At 34.9% G+C, this 17,950-nt stretch overlaps 1 pseudogene; it reads right to left on the reverse strand.

The window, feature by feature from the left end:
• Nucleotides 1-1,543: 1,543 nt before the first annotated feature.
• Nucleotides 1,544-16,971, reverse strand: LOC149540357 (laccase-3-like; annotated as a pseudogene).
• Between the last annotated feature and the right edge of the window lie 979 nt (nt 16,972-17,950).

The raw sequence follows: 17,950 nt of genomic DNA on the forward strand, positions 1-17,950 counted from the left end.
ATTGGCATTTGGCTCTAGTTATTCAACAAATCATTTGGTTATGCAATTCTCTAGATTATGTGTCTTTTATGCATATCCCTCAGGAGTAGAATGGTGTTGCTGATTGGTTGGCTACACAGGCCTCTAAGCATACGCTAGATTGGAACATTGTTGATCATCAGATGCTTCCCCCTGATTTATCTCATAAGCTAGCTCAACTTATTAACCAGGATAAATCTCTTTGGTGCTCTTTTTTCCTCTACTATTTTGTTCTCTTTGGTAATCAATAAAATTTGTAACCCTCTTTTAGATTGTAAAGGAGGGGTATTGAATAGGGGAAATCTTAGGAATTGGAATAAGTAATCCTTTGGGAATACTTTTGAGAGAAAAGTCCATATCTAAAATGTAAATAATTGAAATAAAGCATAAAAAGATGAAAACATAAAAATAAAGCATAAAAAAGGTGAAAACATGGAGTGGGTAGACGAAATGGTCGATGTCTTTAATGAATTAGCTACAAGGTCTTCTTGGGTCATTGAGTCAACTTGGGCCCTTAAATTTATCCTCCCATATTTTGGCTCCAAACTCTCCTCATAGTTCCCTTTTTCCTCCTTCCCCTAATATTGGTTTGAATTATCCATGGTATCCTCATTTCCCACTCTCTAACTCTCCCTCCCTTTTTCCTAGAAAGGATGATGGTGGTGTTGACTTGGATGTCTTGGCATTACACTCTATTGAGATATCCATATGTTACAATAGGCTTAAAGCTATCAACAAGTGGTTCTTATTCTAGATGCATATTGCTAACAGAAAATGTAATAAAGTAGAAGCATTGGTTGAGGCTAACAAAAATATTAAAGCGTAGACTATTGGAAAAAGAGATGAGGCTTTTTTGGAGGTAGGAAAAGAATTCTGAAAAAAATCCATAATTGGGAGTAGTTAGAGGATAAAATATTAAGTCACACTATGGAAAACTATGAGGAGAAAAATGAGATAATCATTGCTCTGGGTTCCATAAAGGAGTATTAAGATAAGCTAGGAAAACAACTCAAGGAGCTAGTATTTCAGAAAAGTTCTTCTCGAGAAAGGATAGATTCATCCATTTGAGGGATTAAGGAAGAGCTCAAATAGAGGAAGCTTAAAAGAAACATTCATCCATTTAAACAATGCATAGTTATAACATATGTACCTTCCTTAGAAACATTCTCTAAGAAATCACTAAAAGCATAAACTTTTTGAAATAAACAAAATCAAATTTGAATAATATTTTATTTTCCTATATGACTCAAAAAAAATATTTCATTACATTTTTATTAACTTAGAAGCATGAACAATTTTCTCCTTTTTAAATTTTATTAACTTAAAATGTTTAAAATGCATTTACACTAAGGATAAGCTTTATCCTTCGTCCATCAGCAAACATTACTCAATAAATCCTTAAGATGAGCTAATTCACCCCGCACATACAACAAAGTAAAAATTGCATATGGCTTTAACTCACTGTTGGCAAAGGAAATCCACAGGAACACAACAAAATCCATATTTTTGGAAACAATAATTTTCTCTAGCATTGAGGGGGATCATTAGGAGGACCCTTCAAAATTTCATGCTCATTGTGACCATTCTTCACTAGGAACACCATACTCAATCCCCATGTTACATGATCATCAAAGTGGCAATGCACGAACTAAACAACTGCACAAGTCAAACAATAATTTAGTCCACCATGTATACTTTCAAAACCCTCAATTCCAAGCCATACTTCATAATCATGGTAGAAATGTCATCCAGTTTCTTACCTGGATTGCTAGCTTTGAATCTGACAGCAGTCCATCCATTGATAGGAGTTCCCATAGTATTTTGTTGAGGAGGATCAACCAGATTGAAAGAGCTTAGATCAATGTCAGTATTATAATTACCAAAACCCTCTCCTACCACATAAAAATCATACCCATGAATATGCATTGGATGGTTGTCTTCTTGGAAGATACTCATTCCCTGGAACACAATCTAAACTGTGGCATTATATTCAATCACTTTCGCCCTCATTCCAGATATTGGTGCCCATAGGATTTTGGGTATGTCACTAGTATAATCATACACAGCTAGTAGATGTGAGGTAAAGTTAGTGGTAAAGACTCCATTAATGCCAAACTGATAAGCTTGCAAAATGGCAATATTTGGCAGCACAAAAGATATGTTGTTCATACTGAATGCCACTCTGGTATTGTTATGGCCACTACAGTTTTTGGAATTTAATGTGGTGGTTGTCTTGCCCTTGGAGCCAAATGCCCACCTACCATCCTTAACGGATTGTAGAACAGCCAAAAAAATTACTACGGGTAGGTGAGTTTTTCAAATTTGGAAAAGAGGGGGAAATTTTGTGTGGTAGAAAACAAAAAGAATGTCTCAGATTCATTTGACCAGACAGAGAGAAGTTAGAAGAAGAGTAGATAAGAAGTTGCAAAGAAGGAAGAAGAAAGAAGTTGATCAACAGATCCAGTCGTCAGAGTGTAGAGAAAGAAGAAAGTTCATTTCATGCTTGCAGTTGCATGTGTTTCTTCTTTGGCCATTCTGTAAGTTCGTATTTTATTGTGTGGTTTGACCTATGAAGCAGTGTTTGCTCCAGGTGCTATTGTATGCCACCATTAGAGCTTCAAGTTTAAAGTTTAAAGGTTGAGGTTTCATTAGTTTGAATATTTAGGGTTATTTTAGGGTTTTCTAGTTGAAGCCGAATGCTCCAAAATTTTGTAATAGTTTAAATCTCAATTGAATAGAAAAGCAAGCGGGCATACTTGAATCTATTGTTCTTCCTCTTCTATTCATTGTATTTGAGAAACTTGTTTGAAAGGTTAAAGCTTGGCTATCTAGTTTTAATGGTGAAAGCATTCACTTTAGAATTTTTCTAAGTTATAAATTTTCTCAGTTGGAGCCAAGCTTACTTGACATCCATTGTTGCCAAGCCTTTTTCTTTGAGTGCCGAGCTAACTCGACACCTACTACATTCTTCTTCAAGTGTCGAGCATCTTGTCATTTGGCACTTGTTGCCTGGCACTTAACACCTTCAAGTGCCTAGCAATCTGTGACTCGAAACCTTCAAGTGCTGAGCAAAACTGGCACTTGGCACCTTCATGTGCCGAGCAAAAAAAATTTAGGTTTAGAGTTGTGAGTTTTAAGTTTAATTTATATTTCTCACATGGTATCAAATATTTGAGGCCCCACATCCAAAGTGAGTTAGGGCAATGTTTTTTCTTGGGATATTTGATATGGCAGTAGCCACCATCCTTTAATGGGAAAAATTATGATACATGGGCAAAGAAGATGAAAACCATAATGGTTGCAAATATTTTATGGGAATTTTTAGTTAATGAGTTCAATGATGTGACAGACCCAACTCAGTATGTTGCTCTCAGAAATGCATAGGAGACTCATTTGAAAGAGTCAAGGAGGAAGGATGCTAAGGCATTAAACTTGATTGAAGTAGCAATGGCAGAGACAATTTTTCAAAGATTGCATCAGAAAATTATGCAAAGGAAGCATGGGATATCCTTGAGATGAAATTCAAGGGGACTGATAAAGTCTGCACAGTAAAGCTACAGAATATAAGGAGGGAGTTTGAGAACCTTCAGATGAAGGAAAATGAATCAGTTGCAAATTTCAGTTCAAGGACTTCCAATGTGATTAATCAACTAAAATCAAATGGAGAAGACTATCAAGAGTAGAGGATAGTGGAAAATATATTGAGGAGTTTACCTTATAAATATGACAATTTGGTCATGACCATAGAAGAGGCAAAAGACCTCATTGTTTTGACAATGGATGAGTTGATGGGTACTCTTCAAACCAATGAGCATAGGATCAATAGATCTACATCTTCTTCTTCCCAAAAGAAAGCATTCAAGGCTTAGTCAAATCTAGAGGAAGGGGGAGAGGAAGAAATGGCTTAGGCAGAAACTCCAGAGGCTGAGCTAATGGAGGGCAAAGAAATGTTGTAGTAGAAAGCTCAGGAAGAGAAAATGGAGCAAGTAACTCACAAAACACTTCAAGAGGAGGTAAAAAAAACTACAACTCAAATAAGAGTAATGTAGAATGTTACTACTGGCATAAATATGAGCATTATGCAAATGAATGTTGGAAGAAGCCAAATGATCAGTTAGGACAAGAAAATGTGGCTGATGTGAATATGGGAAGTGGAAACAATGCCACTGCCTTCATCATGTGTAATGTAGGTAAAGAAGGAAGCCCTGAGGTTTGGTATCTAGACAGTGGATGCAGCAACCAAATCAGTGGTAATGAAACCTTGTTTTCATTCATTGACAAGAGTTTCAAATCTGAGATTAAAATGGGTAACAATGGAACCCTACCAGTAGTGTGCAATCAATTATGGTCCACACCAAGAAAGGTGAGAAGAAGGAAATACACAATGTGTATTTTGCCCCTGGTATGAGGCATGATTTGATGAGCATGGGTCAGCTCATTCAAAATGGATACAAAGTGCTGATGGAGAATGATATGTGTGTCATTCATGAAAAGGATGGGAGCAAGAACTTACTTGCAGCAACTCAAATGACAAAGAATAGAATATTTCCCTTGAAGATAGAGACATGTTTCTCATCTCAAGTTGGTGCTGCACCTCCTACACAATCAACTCTAAGGAGTGTGATTGAAGATCCCTCATGGCTATGGCACCTCAGGTATGGTCATCTTGGCTATGTTGATTTAATTTTGTTGTCAAATAAAAGAATGGTGGAAGGCTTGCCACGTATAGGAAATTCATGTGACAAGTGTGAGGCTTGTATTTTGGGTAAGAAACATAGGCTTCCCTTTAATTTTGAAAATTCTAGGAGGACTAGATATCCATTATAATGCATACTGACCTAGTCATCCTATGCAAGTTACTTCTATTGGGGGGAGTACTTATTTCATGACATTTATTGATGATTTCAGTCGCAGGACATGGGTGTATTTCTTAAAGAATAAATCTGATGCATTTGATAAATTTGTAGAATTTAAAGCCCAGGCTAAAAAAGAATGTGGAAACTATATCAAGGTCCTAAGATCAGATAGAGGAGGGGAGTATACCTCCAATTCTTTTTTAAATTTTTGTAGGAAACATGGCATAAAGAAAGAGCTCATAACTAGTTATACACCATAGCATAATGGAGTGGCTGAAAGAAAGAATAGGACCATTGTTGAAATGGCAAGGAGCATGATGAAAGAGAAAGGTCTCCCAGCTAAATTTTGGGGAGAGGCTGTGGCAACAATAGTTTACCTAATTAATAGGTGTCCTACAAAGGTACTCTGTGATAGAATTCCAATGGAAGCATGGTCACGAGAAAGATGGACAGTTGAACACCTAAGGGTGTTTGGATGTATTGCATATGCGCATGTGCCTAAAGAGGAAAGGCAGAAATTGGATGAAAAAGGTTTGAAGTGCATCTTCACAAGGTACAACTCAAAATCAAAGGCATATAGATTCTATGACCCATTGAACAACAAGATGACTCTTTCAAGAGATGTGGAATTTCTTGAAAATCAGTTTTGGTATGGACCGATTGATGTGTCACCAGGCACTTCTAGTAAAGTGCCAATTATGAGTGAAGAGGATGCTGATGAATAGCAGGAAGAAAGAACGGATAGAAGAAAAGGAAAGTAGCTTCAATCATTGTCGACCTCTTCTAGGCATGATCGAGTGTCAGTGCCAAGTAACAGTGAAGACCGAGCTGGTCAGCAAAGCAGTAACAGTGAAGATTTTGATCCCACACTCTTCTCCCTATTACCAAGAAAGATAAAGAGTCTTAGGGAGATATACCAAGATGAAAGGTATGAAGATTATGATGAGAGTGTTAATTTTTCATTATTTTCTCATAGTGATCCAATAATTTTTGAAGAAGCTATTAAGGAGAAGAAATGGTGTCAAGTAATGGATGAGGAAATAGATGCTATAGAAAGAAATGAGACATGCGAGCTAACTGATTTGCCTCCCAAGAAGCAAGTGATTGGGATGGAAGTATAGATGATAGGAAGAGCACTTCCAGATACATGTTTCATACGGGATCAGGTGCAATTTCATGGGCATCCAAGAAGCAACCTATTTTTGCTCAATCTATAGCAGAGGTTGAATACATAGCAGCAAATGCAGTAGTATGCTAGGCTATTTGGCTAAGGAGGATCTTGATAGATTTGAATGAAAGGAAAGGGGAGGGAACCATAATTTATTGTGACAACACCTAATCAATTATATTGTCCAAGAATCCAGTCTTCCATGGGAGAAGCAAACATATTGAGATCTGATATCACTTCATCAGAGAGTTGGTGGAGAATGGGGATATCAAAGTAGAATTTTGTAAGTCTGAGTAGTAGCTAGTAGATATTTTTACCAAGCCACTAGGCATTGGAAGTTTTGTACACCTAAGAGAGTGTCTTGGTGTAGTTGATGTGGATTAGCAGTGATCCTTGTCTTGTTTGGATCAGGACAAAGGGGGAGTGTTGGAATTTAATGCAGCGGTTGTCTTGCCCATGTAGCCAAACACCCACCTACCACCCTTGATGGATTGCAGAATAGGCAGAAAAATTAATACAGGTAGGTGAGTTTTTCAAAATTGGAAAAGAGAGGGAAATTATGTGTGGTAGAAAACAAAAGGAATGTCTTAGATTCATTCGACCAGACAAAGAGAAGTTAGGGGAAGAGTAGATCAGAAGTTGTAGAGAAGGAAGAAGAAAGAAGTTGATCACCAGATCTAGTTGTCAGAGTGTAGAGAAAGAAGAAAGTTCATTTTGTGCCTGTAGTTGCATGTGTTTCTTCTCTGGTCATTCTGTAAGTTCATAGTTTATTGTGTGGTTTGACCTGTGAAGCATTGTTTGCTCCAGGTGCTATTGTATGCAGCCATTAGAGTTGCAAGTTTAAAGTTTAAAGGTTGAGGTTTAATCAGTTCGAATATTTAGGGTTATTTTAGGGTTTTCTAGTTGAAGCCAAATGCTCTCAAATTTTGTAATAGTTTAAATCTTAGTTGAATAGAAAAGCAAGTAGGCATACTTGAATCTATTTTTCTTCCTCTTCTATTCATTGTATTTGAGAAAGTTGTTTGAAAGGTTAAAGCTTGGCTCTTTGGTTTTAATGGTGAAAGCATTCACGTTAGAATTTTTCTAAGTTATAAATCTTCTCAGTTGGGGCTGAGCTTACTCGGCATCCATTGTTGTTGAGCCTTTTTCTTTGAGTGTTAAGCTAACTCAGCACCTACTACATTCTTCTTCAAGTGTCGAGCATCTTGTCACTCGGCACTTGTTGCTTGGCCCTTGGCACCTTCAAGTGTCAAGAAAAACTGACACTCGACACCTTCATGTGCTGAGCATTTTTTAGTGCTGAGAAAAAACAATTTAGGTTTAGAGTTGTGAGTTCTAAGTTTAATTTATATTTCTCACAACATTTACTTGATGAGAAACCAGTTCAACAGGGAATTAAACCAAGTCCTACAGTTATGACACTACTGTCACTTACACTTTTTGGGACGTCTAACGGATGTTCCTATGAAGCTAGGCTTCTTAAGGCTCTGGTAAATATGGTCATAGTTGCAGTGTTGTTGTATTTCAGAATCTCTAGGAAGATTGGAGCAGCAGATGTATTGGAACCCACATAGCTCAGAATTGCGGTTGTTGTTGTGTTATCAATATTTGATTCAGATTGAGTAGTGTATACTTTGGTGGCCATGTAGTAATTAGCTTTGGCTTGATTGGCTGTGAGAAGAGTGTATATAGTTTGACCAGATTTTAGCATGAGAATGTCTGTTATATATGGCTTTGTGTAGGAGGCATCCATGGCTACCACTGTGAGATTGTGTGATGCTACCTTGAAAAACATGTGATTATTGACTACAACAATTATAATACAAAGAAGGTTGGTTTTCCCTTGTTCTATAGAGAATTTTTTTGTTCCTGCATGCATCAAATTTCATTGCTCAATGTGATTCCACTGTTCATTTTTTTTAGTTAGAAATGAAAAGCTATATTAAATCGAATCCAGAGCCTTTTTTAGGGAAAGGAAAATGGGTACTTGATGCTGAGTAGGAATAGAGGTCTCTTGGCTACCCATTAATGGTGAAAGCATCTGATACATTGGAAGTGCCTCCACTTAGATCAGCCTTGGCTTCAACTTCAATGGGATCATTGTTCCACCATTCCCCTGTTCAATTTTATTTTTAAATAGTTAGAGTCATTATAGAATCTAGTGACAATCTAGTGAGGGAAAAAGTCTAAAATGGGCAATTATGATTTTTTTTTATTATAAAATGTAGCAAGAGGGTGCTGATCTATGGTACAAATAGTAGACACTAGATCAGTTAAACAACATATTAACACCACAAAAAATCAACTAAAGTCTACCTCTATAAAAAAAAAAGGTTCCTAATGCTGCAAACCCACCAACCATGGTTTGCATTGCTAAGGATTAACATGAGAGACAAGCCCTCATACTAGCTTGTGATATTGTTATAGGATTCAATTATGCAATTTTTTAAGTTAAATTTATTCATCCACATTTCATGAATAGTGGTTCACATGAAACTATTTCTTATGAGAATGAATGTAACACTTAGCACTCATTGTATTTAGGTCATGTTCATAGAGGTGTAGCATTCTAGTCCCAGCGGGTGAACCCACAATACTAGGTACCACTTTTGGGGGATGAAGGAAATCATGAAATGATGAAAAATTTGCATCTAAAATTTTACGTATGTTCGCTCGAACATGCTAACTATGTTCGCACGAACATATACGCATGTTAAGTTCACGCGAACATATTAAGTTTAAATAAGGTATGTTCACACGAACATACCTTTATTAATATGTTCGTGCGAACATATTTGTAATGATGATTTTGTGATTAAAATTGCACTTTTCCATTTGAGATCTTGATAAATTTGCATTTTTTGTATGTTCGTGCGAACATAAATGATTATAAATGTTCACGTGAACACATTAAATTAAATTTTTGACTGTCAAATTATTTTTCTCATATGTTCATGTGAACATTTGTTTGCATGAACATATTAGAAAAGTTCGTGCAAACATTGTGTTCATGTGAACATCTCAAATTACAAATTTTTGGTGTTGTTTTCTAAAGAAAAATTAAATTGGCTCTTTTGACTCCTAAAATTAAGATTGAATGATCTCCTATTGTAAAATTAAAAATGCCAATTTGTGCTACTAGGAGGAAGCTTTCCAATGACTATAATTGTAATACATATTATATTCATTAAGACTTTCAAATATGAGTTTAACTCATTACAGGTTCATTATTGATTCAACATCAACCGACTTCGGCACCTCAGGAAAATTAGTAAATTAGGTCAAAAAAATTTGAAAAATATGTAGGAACTAGCTTATTGAGATACCTTTCTATTCATTAAAAGAAAAAAAGTTTTTGATAAGTTGACTTCAAATTATTTGTGTCAAAAAAAATGTATGTCTGAATTATGATTTATGTCACTTCAAAACTTCATAAACTATACAATATTCAACCAAAATGAATCAAACCAAATGTATCCTCTTGATATTGATGTTAGAAATCCAACATTGAAAGAATTACATCATTATCATTTCTAGAAAAAAAGTTATGTGTGTCAAACGGACTATCACTCTTTAAAAATAATGAATTTTATTATGTACCACTTTTGAAAGGAGATGAAAAAATTAATCGAAATAAATTTTTTTTTTAGATTAAAAAATATGATCACAAAGTAGGAATAGAGTACTCAAAATCTTTAGTTTATGTCATCTTGAAATTATTTATATTTTTCAAGATATAGTCAGTTGAACGTGACATTTGTTTCAAAAGTATTGATTTCAATGTCAAAATTAGTCAAAAAGTGGAACCCATTATTGTGGGATCACCCCAGTACTACTTCAACGAGAGCATGCCTAACTATGTATTGGGTACTAGGATGTGTGACATCCTTTGAAGTCCCACATGCTTCACCTAGTGTCTCCTAGATGAAATGAGTGTTATTCTCATAAGATATGGATTCATGTGAAACACTACTCATAAAACATAGATAAATGAGTTTGACTCAAAAGCTATACAATTGAATCTTGATAACAATTTAACTTAGTTAAAAAAAAAATTTTCTACTTAAAATGACAACATACAAGCAATGAGCTATGTATAATTTAAACCCATTCTTAACTGTAAATTAGTTCTACCATTTTTAACTATAAAGTTCTATTGTATATGAATCTAATTTTAATAATATGTACATGCTATATCTTATATAAGTTCCCACTTTCCATTACCTAGTACTATAGGAAACTCATCATTTGGGTGGGTAAATGGGTAAGAGCTGCCCTTCTGTGGAAGGATGACAATTGCTCTGTGAACTGTTGCATAGAGCCATGACACATGAGCATTTCACCACAATGTTCCTTCCTGATCAATAATTGTGAAAGTGTATGTAAATTTTCCCCGTGGTTAGATGGGGCACTGTGTAATGTACTCTGGTCCATCAGACCATGCTGTGTAGACTTGTCTTATTCCATGTCTGAAAAAGAAAATTACTTTTAATGGGCCTTCAATCATCATTGAATTTGATAGTCTATGAGATGTATAACATTTACCAGTGGATGGTAGGATTATGCTTGGCTTTTGAAGATTAATGTTGTTGTTCGGTAAAACTAAAATAAGCATGCAGCTTCAGCATTGATTGACTCCACTTCAAACTCCAGCTCCACCGCTTCATCTCCACTGTTTCACAAATGATTTCTAGTTTACTTTAGTTCAAGAGTAGTTTTTAAGCAAGATGCGTGCTTTCCATATGGCATGCATTAGATTATAGTTTTTTGATGGATAGTTTACTTTCTTAGGATAATAGTGTTCAACAGTTTAAACTACAGTAGTTTATTATTTTGTAATAAATCATGCTATCCTTGCATATGTTATGCTGTGCATGAGTTAGTTTGGTTTGGTTTTGTTTTAGTTTTCTTAGGAATTACAGCTGAAGTCTACTCTGATTGTAGACTATTAAATAAGCTTCCATTTTGTAAGGATTGTTTAGCTATGAATAAAATCTGTGTTGTCTCTCCTGAAAACAGAGCACCCCTATTTTTTGAGTATTATTTTTATTGTGTTGCTGCTGTTCTTAAATCCTACATTTGGTATCAGAGTTGAAGGTGTTTGGAAGATAGCAGCATGGAAAACAACTTGCAAATCCCAGAGTTTGATGGAGTTGATTACCAATATTGGTCAATCAAGATGAAGACTTTTTTGATTGGGAAATATTTTTGGGAGATTGTTGAATCCAGATATGAAGAGCCTGCAGATTGGAATACTCTCCAACCTAATGACAGAAGATTAAATAAAGAAGCTAAGAAGAAAAATGCAATGGCATTGTTTCACATTCAGATGGCTCTTGATAAGAGCTTAGTTCCTCGAATTGCTGATGCACAGATAGCAAAAGAGGCATGGAAGACTCTAAAAGATGCTTACCATGGCAATGAACAGATCAAGGTTGTGAAGCTACAATCTTTGAAAAGAGAATATGAGAACTTGAAGCTGAAGGAGGCAGAGAGTGTGGGAGATTTCTGTGTCAAAGTGAAAGATGTGACTCATAAAATGGCCACTTTGGGTGAATCTATTGCTCAAGAGAAAATAATAGAAAAGGTATTGAGATCTCTAACCCCAAGATGGAATATTGTAGTAATTGCCATAGAAGAAAGCAAAAATTTAGCTACCATGGAGTACGATGAATTGGTTGGATCTCTTATATCACATGAGGATAGAATAAGGGACACATCTACCAGTGTTAATTGAAGGCTTTTGCTTCCCAATTGCAAATTTCAAAGAATGATGGTGCTAGCAGCAGTAGTAACAACAAAAAAGGCTCAGGAAGGGGCCAAAATCAAAAATTTTCAAGAGGATCTAGAGGAAGAGGTAGAGGTAGATTTGATAAAAGGAACATCCAATGTTATCATTGCAATAAGTATGGACATTTTGAGAGAGAGTGTAGACTAAAATCAGGTAACAATAATGCAAATTATGCCCGACAAGATGAGGATCCTTCCTCGGGTAATTTATTTTTGTGTTATGGGAAAGGTGAAAGTAATGTGAATGATGTTTGGTATTTAGATTATGGATGCTCTAACTATATGTCTAGTAACAGAGAAATATTTTCAAAGCTTGATGATAGTTACAGATCCAATATTACCCTTGGTAATAACAATACTATGGATGTTGCGGCTAAAGGTGCCATGGATGTTCAAACAAAGGAAGGTATGAAAAGTGTTCAAGATATTTATTATACTCCCAAGTTAAAGCATAATTTATTGAGTGTTGGGCAGCTATGTCAGAAGAATTATAGAGTGGTATTTGAGAACATGCACTGTACTATCTATGATAAGAATCAAAAAAATAAAGTGATTACAGTTTTTCCTATGACAAAGAATAGGATGTTTCCTTTGAAGTTTGGTCAAAATGATAATCAGCTTGTCAATATGGCTTATGAGGATAAAATTTGGTTGTGGCATCTCAGGTATGGCCATTTGAATTTCCATAGTTTGAAGAATCTAACATCAAATGCATTAGTTCTTGGATTGCCTAAGGTTGAAGAGCATAAACAGATTTGTGAAGGGTGTGCAAAAGGGAAAAATTCAAGGGAATCATTTCCAAAAGGCAATGCATGGTGGGCCCAATACCCACTTCAACTTATTCATTTAGATATTTGTGGTCCAATGCAAACACAAAGTTTGGGTAAGTCGTCATATTTCATTACTTTTATTGATGATTACTCACGCATGTGTTGGGTATATTTTTTGAAGACTAAGGATGAAGCCTTTCATACATTCAAGAGATTTAAAGCTCATGTAGAGAATGAGAAAGGGAACACAATCAGATATTTGAGAACAGATCGAGGACGAGAGTTTTACTCAAACGATTTTCAAATTTTTTTTGAGATGAATGGCATCAAAAGACAACTCACAACTACATACACACCCCAACAAAATGGAGTGGCTGAAAGGAAGAACCGTACTGTGGTAGAAATGGCAAGGAGCATGTTACAAACCAAGGGTTTCAACAATTCTTATTGGGATGATTCAGTTGCTACAGCCATATATATTCTCAACAGGAGTCCTACAAGTGCCCTACACAAGATGACTCCATATGAAGCATGGTATGAGAAAAAGCCTAATGTAAATCATTTTAAAGTTTTTAGTTGTTTGGCTTATGTTCACATCCCTGATCAGAATAGGCAAAAGCTAGATGCTAAAAGTGAATCATGTATTTTTGTGGGCTATAGTGAGGAAAGAAAAGCTTATAGATTATTCAATCCTATTTCTAATAAGATTTTTGTTTCAAGAGATGTGATTTTTGATGAAGGGGGAGTTTATGGTCATCAAAAACAACATGTTGGAAAGCCAAAATCAGTTTTGGATGATGATGATATTGCTGATAATGATAATGAGCAGCTAGCTAATGGTTCTATTTCAAAATCACCAAGCCCACCAAGAAACCCCTCACCAATTCCAAGAGCAAGTCCATCTTCAAGTCCTCCAAGGAAGGTAAGAAGATTGAGTGATATTTATGAGAGGTGTCAAAGTCAAGCACATGAAGAAGATCCAATAGGTGAGACAGTAAATTTTTCATTACTTGCTAAAGCTGATTTTGAGCCATCATGTTTTGAAGATGCATGTGCTAATGAGGTTTGGATGCAAGCAATGAATGAAGAGATGGATTCCATTGATAGGAATGAAACATGGGAGCTTGTAGATCTTCCACATAAGAAGAAGAAGATTGGCACAAAATGGGTCTATAAGACCAAGTATAATAGTGATGGGAGTGTTGAAAGACACAAGGCAAGATTGGTTGCTAAAGGTTTCACTCAAAGGTATGGCATTGATTATGAAGAAACTTTTGCACCAGTAGCAAGACAAGAAACTACTAGGATGCTAATCTCTCTTGCAGCTCAAAAGAAATGGAGTATTCATCACATGGATGTGAAAAGTACCTTCTTGAATGGGTACTTAGAAGAAGAGGTATATGTGGGATAGCCACAAGGTTTTGAGATTCAAGGCAAAGAAGATTATGTCTACAAGTTGAAGAAGGTTTTGTATGGCCTCAAGAAAGCACCACATGCATGGTATGCAAGAATTGATGGATATTTTCAGCAGAATGGCTTTCAAAGAAGTAAGAGTGAACCTACCCTTTACTACAAACAAGAAGGTAATGAAATTCTCATTGTGAGTTTGTATGTTGATGATTTGTTATATATGGGTAGTAGTTCAAAGATGAAAGATGAATTTAAAGTTTCTATGATGAATGAGTTTGAGATGAAAGATTTAGGTCTCATGAAGTACTTTCTTGGCATGGAGGTTTACTAAGGTAAAGATGAAATTTTTATTTGTCAAGAAAAGTATGCAAAAGATATGTTGAAGAAATTTGATATGGCTGATTGTAAACCTCTTTCCACTCCAATTGCTCATGGAGTTACATTATGTAGAGATGATGGTGCTAAAATTGTTGATGAGACATTATACTGGAGCATTGTGGGGAGTTTGATGTTTTTAACTCACACAAGGCCTGATATTGCTTATTCAGTTTCATTGATTTCAACCTATATATGACAAATCCATCAGAGGAACATATGAAGGCAGCTAAGAGAATTTTGAGGTATGTGAAAAGAACGGTAGATTTTGGCATTCACTATTCTTCTAATAAGTTTGAGCTTGTTGTCTTTAGTGATTCAGATTGGGGAGGTTGTTTGGATGACCGAAAATCTACATCTGGTAATTGTTTTTCTTTGGGTTCTGGTTTAATCACATGGAGTTCAAAGAAGCAAAGTATGGTTGCTCTTTCATCTACAGAAGCGGAGTATGCTGCCATTACTTCAGTTGGTACAAAAGCTTTATGGCTTATAAAGCTTCTTGAAGAAATTGGAGAGATACAAGTTCAGCCTACTATGATATTTTGTGACAATATAAGTGCCACTAAATTGGCCAAGAATCTGGTTCATCATAGCAGGACCAAACACTTTGATCTGAAACAATATTTCATCAAAGATTTGGTACAAAATAAAGCGGTTGAGTTAAAGTACATCAGCACAAAGGAGAAAATCGTAGACATCTTCACAAAGGCAGTTACAAAAGATCAGTTTTTGGTACTCAGAGATCGAATTATTAGTCCTCTCAGTATCAAGGGGGAGTATGAAGATTAATGTTGCTGTTCGGTAAAACTAAAATAAGCATGCAACTTCAGCATTGATTGACTCCACTTCAAACTCTAGCTCCACCGCTTCATCTCCACCATTTCACAAATGATTTCTAGTTTACTTTAGTTCAAGAGTAGTGTTTAAGCAAGATGTGTGCTTTCCATATGGCATGCATTAGATTATAGTTTTTTGATGGATAGTTTACTTTCTTGGAATAATAGTGTTCAGCAGTTTGAACTACAATAGTTTATTATTTTGTAATAAATCATGCTATCCTTGAATATGTTATGCTATGCATGAGTTAGTTTGGTTTGGTTTTGTTTTAGTTTTTTTAAGAATTACAGCTGAAGTCTACTCTGATTGTAGACTATTAAATAAGCTTCCATTTTGTAAGGATTGTTTAGCTGTGAATAAAATCTGTGTTGTCTCTCCTGAAAATAGAGCACCCCTATTTTTTGAGTATTATTTTTATTGTGTTGCTGCTATTCTTAAATCCTACAGCTTTTTTATAAGCTGTAATACTAAGTGTGTCACCATTTCGAGTATACAAAGTTGGACCCGGGAGCTATCCATTTACTGTGATTATGTCATATGTCTCGCACAGCCGAGTAACCTCTGCCGATTGAAGCTGTACAAATAAAATAAAAATGTGTTTTTTTTGGGTTAGAACTGTTGAGTAGAATACATCCTATGATTATGGCTATAATGATGTCAAATGAGCTTATCTGATTCTTATTAAAGTTTATAGTATCATTAAGTTGATGATACTACATTACCATGATGTGTAATTATTCTCAGGATGTGTAATTATTCTCAGTCTAGCTTTTATGTAATAACTTATCAAATAATTTTTCTAGAAGACTGGTCAGTGCGGACAATTATTAATTCTAGACATCCAAATCTAATTATGGATATAAAGTTCTCGTTGCCTATAAATCTTCAAAATTAAATTTGAACATAGTTTTTATGATATTATCCTTCCACCATCTAAAAGAAGATATATTAAAAAATCTGAACTTATTGAAAAACCCTTTTCAAGTATATTTGGATGATTTTGAAAAATAATTAATATTGATTACATAGAAAATTTCACCTTTAACCTTATTGATAGTACCAATAGCACCTACCATGCCCTCTACAACAATTTTTTCCTATCTTACACTAAGAGTCATTCTCTCATAAAACACCATAACTTGTGGTTAAATGTTTCAATAGTCTATATGAAATATCTCAATAGTGGTGCACAAATTGATCAACCACCAACTAAAAATACTCAGAAAAGATGAAAAATGATCAACTATTAGTACATATGTGATTTTCTATTAGTGTGAAGCTCTTTTAAAAGTAACAATTAGAAATATCTATACAAAACTATCACAATTATTAGACGCATGTCCATTAGAGAGTCTCTTCCCCTACTCTATTTATTCCAATTCCATTCTAACACATTTCAATCTAATAACAAAACACTAACATACGTAATTTTTGAATATATGATTAAATCTTAACACAAATATCTACAAAGATTCCCTAAGTTGCTTAATAAATAATAGTCAATAAAAAAATATCTACAAAAATTTAAACTCATAAAAAAAAAAAAATCTACTTACAAAAAATGTGTGCGTATGCACTTCTGCCCATGCAAGAGAACCAAACAGGACAATGAATGCATAAAGCACTACCATAGACCTCAGTGAGTACAATTTCAACATCTTTACTATATCCCAAACATCCAATGTGCTCATCTGAATCTGCAAATGAAGCAGTTTTTCAATATTGAAAGCTAAAACTAAATCTTAGCTTGTCAAGATTGGGTGCTTAGTCAAGAATCTAGAGCGGTATAAATAGCATAAAAAATACCAGATTGTTAAAGGAAATAGGAGATGCCATTGCACGCAAAAAATGCCATGGCCCCATAGTACTATCAAGAAAATTACATATCAGATGCTTATAAGCTGCTATTTTAAACGTTAGTCACAATAACATAAGATCCAAAACGTTTTAAAAAATGTCTAACATTATGAGCATCTCCCAACATTGAATCTTGTAAGAGCACAAATCACATGGTTGAAAGATACACCTCAATAATGCCGAGTTTTGTTATTGTGTGATGGCGATTGAGGGGCTAAGTATTAATTGTCCTATTAAATATATAATTGCTTAGCCTCTTCCACGAAAAGTTATTCACGATTTAGTCTTGAGAATTTTTGGTTTTATAAGAGTTGAGTTGTATACAGTTCATTGGCATGAAAAATGAAGTATGCTAATTATGATCACGTGTTCGTAAATTGACTAATATATGCTGTGGAAATAAAGATGAATTTGTATGAAAAAATATTATTTTTGTTAATAGTTCGGACTCAAACTATAAGTTGAATCCAAATTTAAGGGTTATAATTGAAATTGACATCAACCGGGCCAGTCCATTTTCACGCGTTCTAAATTTTTAATTCCCGCAATCATATCCTACGAATTCACGTAATATTCGGCAGAAAATGCGTGTTTTTTTTGGCGCTTTTCATCTTATTATTATTTTTTTTTTTGGCGCCGATCAATGTCATTTATTTTTTTATTACAAAAAGCTAATAGCCCACATGTCAAACAACATTTTTATTCCATCCATGAGAGGATGAAATGTGGCCAACTAAAAAGAAAAATATTTCCATGGATGCCTTTTATTCCAAAGTTACTAGTCTCCTCTATCGTTCACTTTATGATAGCTACGCGATGGGTTGGTAAAATGATTCTAATACATTTAATAAAAATTTGGTGGTCCCATA

The sequence above is a fragment of the Cupressus sempervirens genome, chromosome 9 (genome assembly GCF_028749045.1).
Source record: "Cupressus sempervirens isolate cs-2001-9-10 chromosome 9, ASM2874904v1, whole genome shotgun sequence".
Classification (NCBI taxonomy): Eukaryota; Viridiplantae; Streptophyta; class Pinopsida; order Cupressales; family Cupressaceae; genus Cupressus; species Cupressus sempervirens.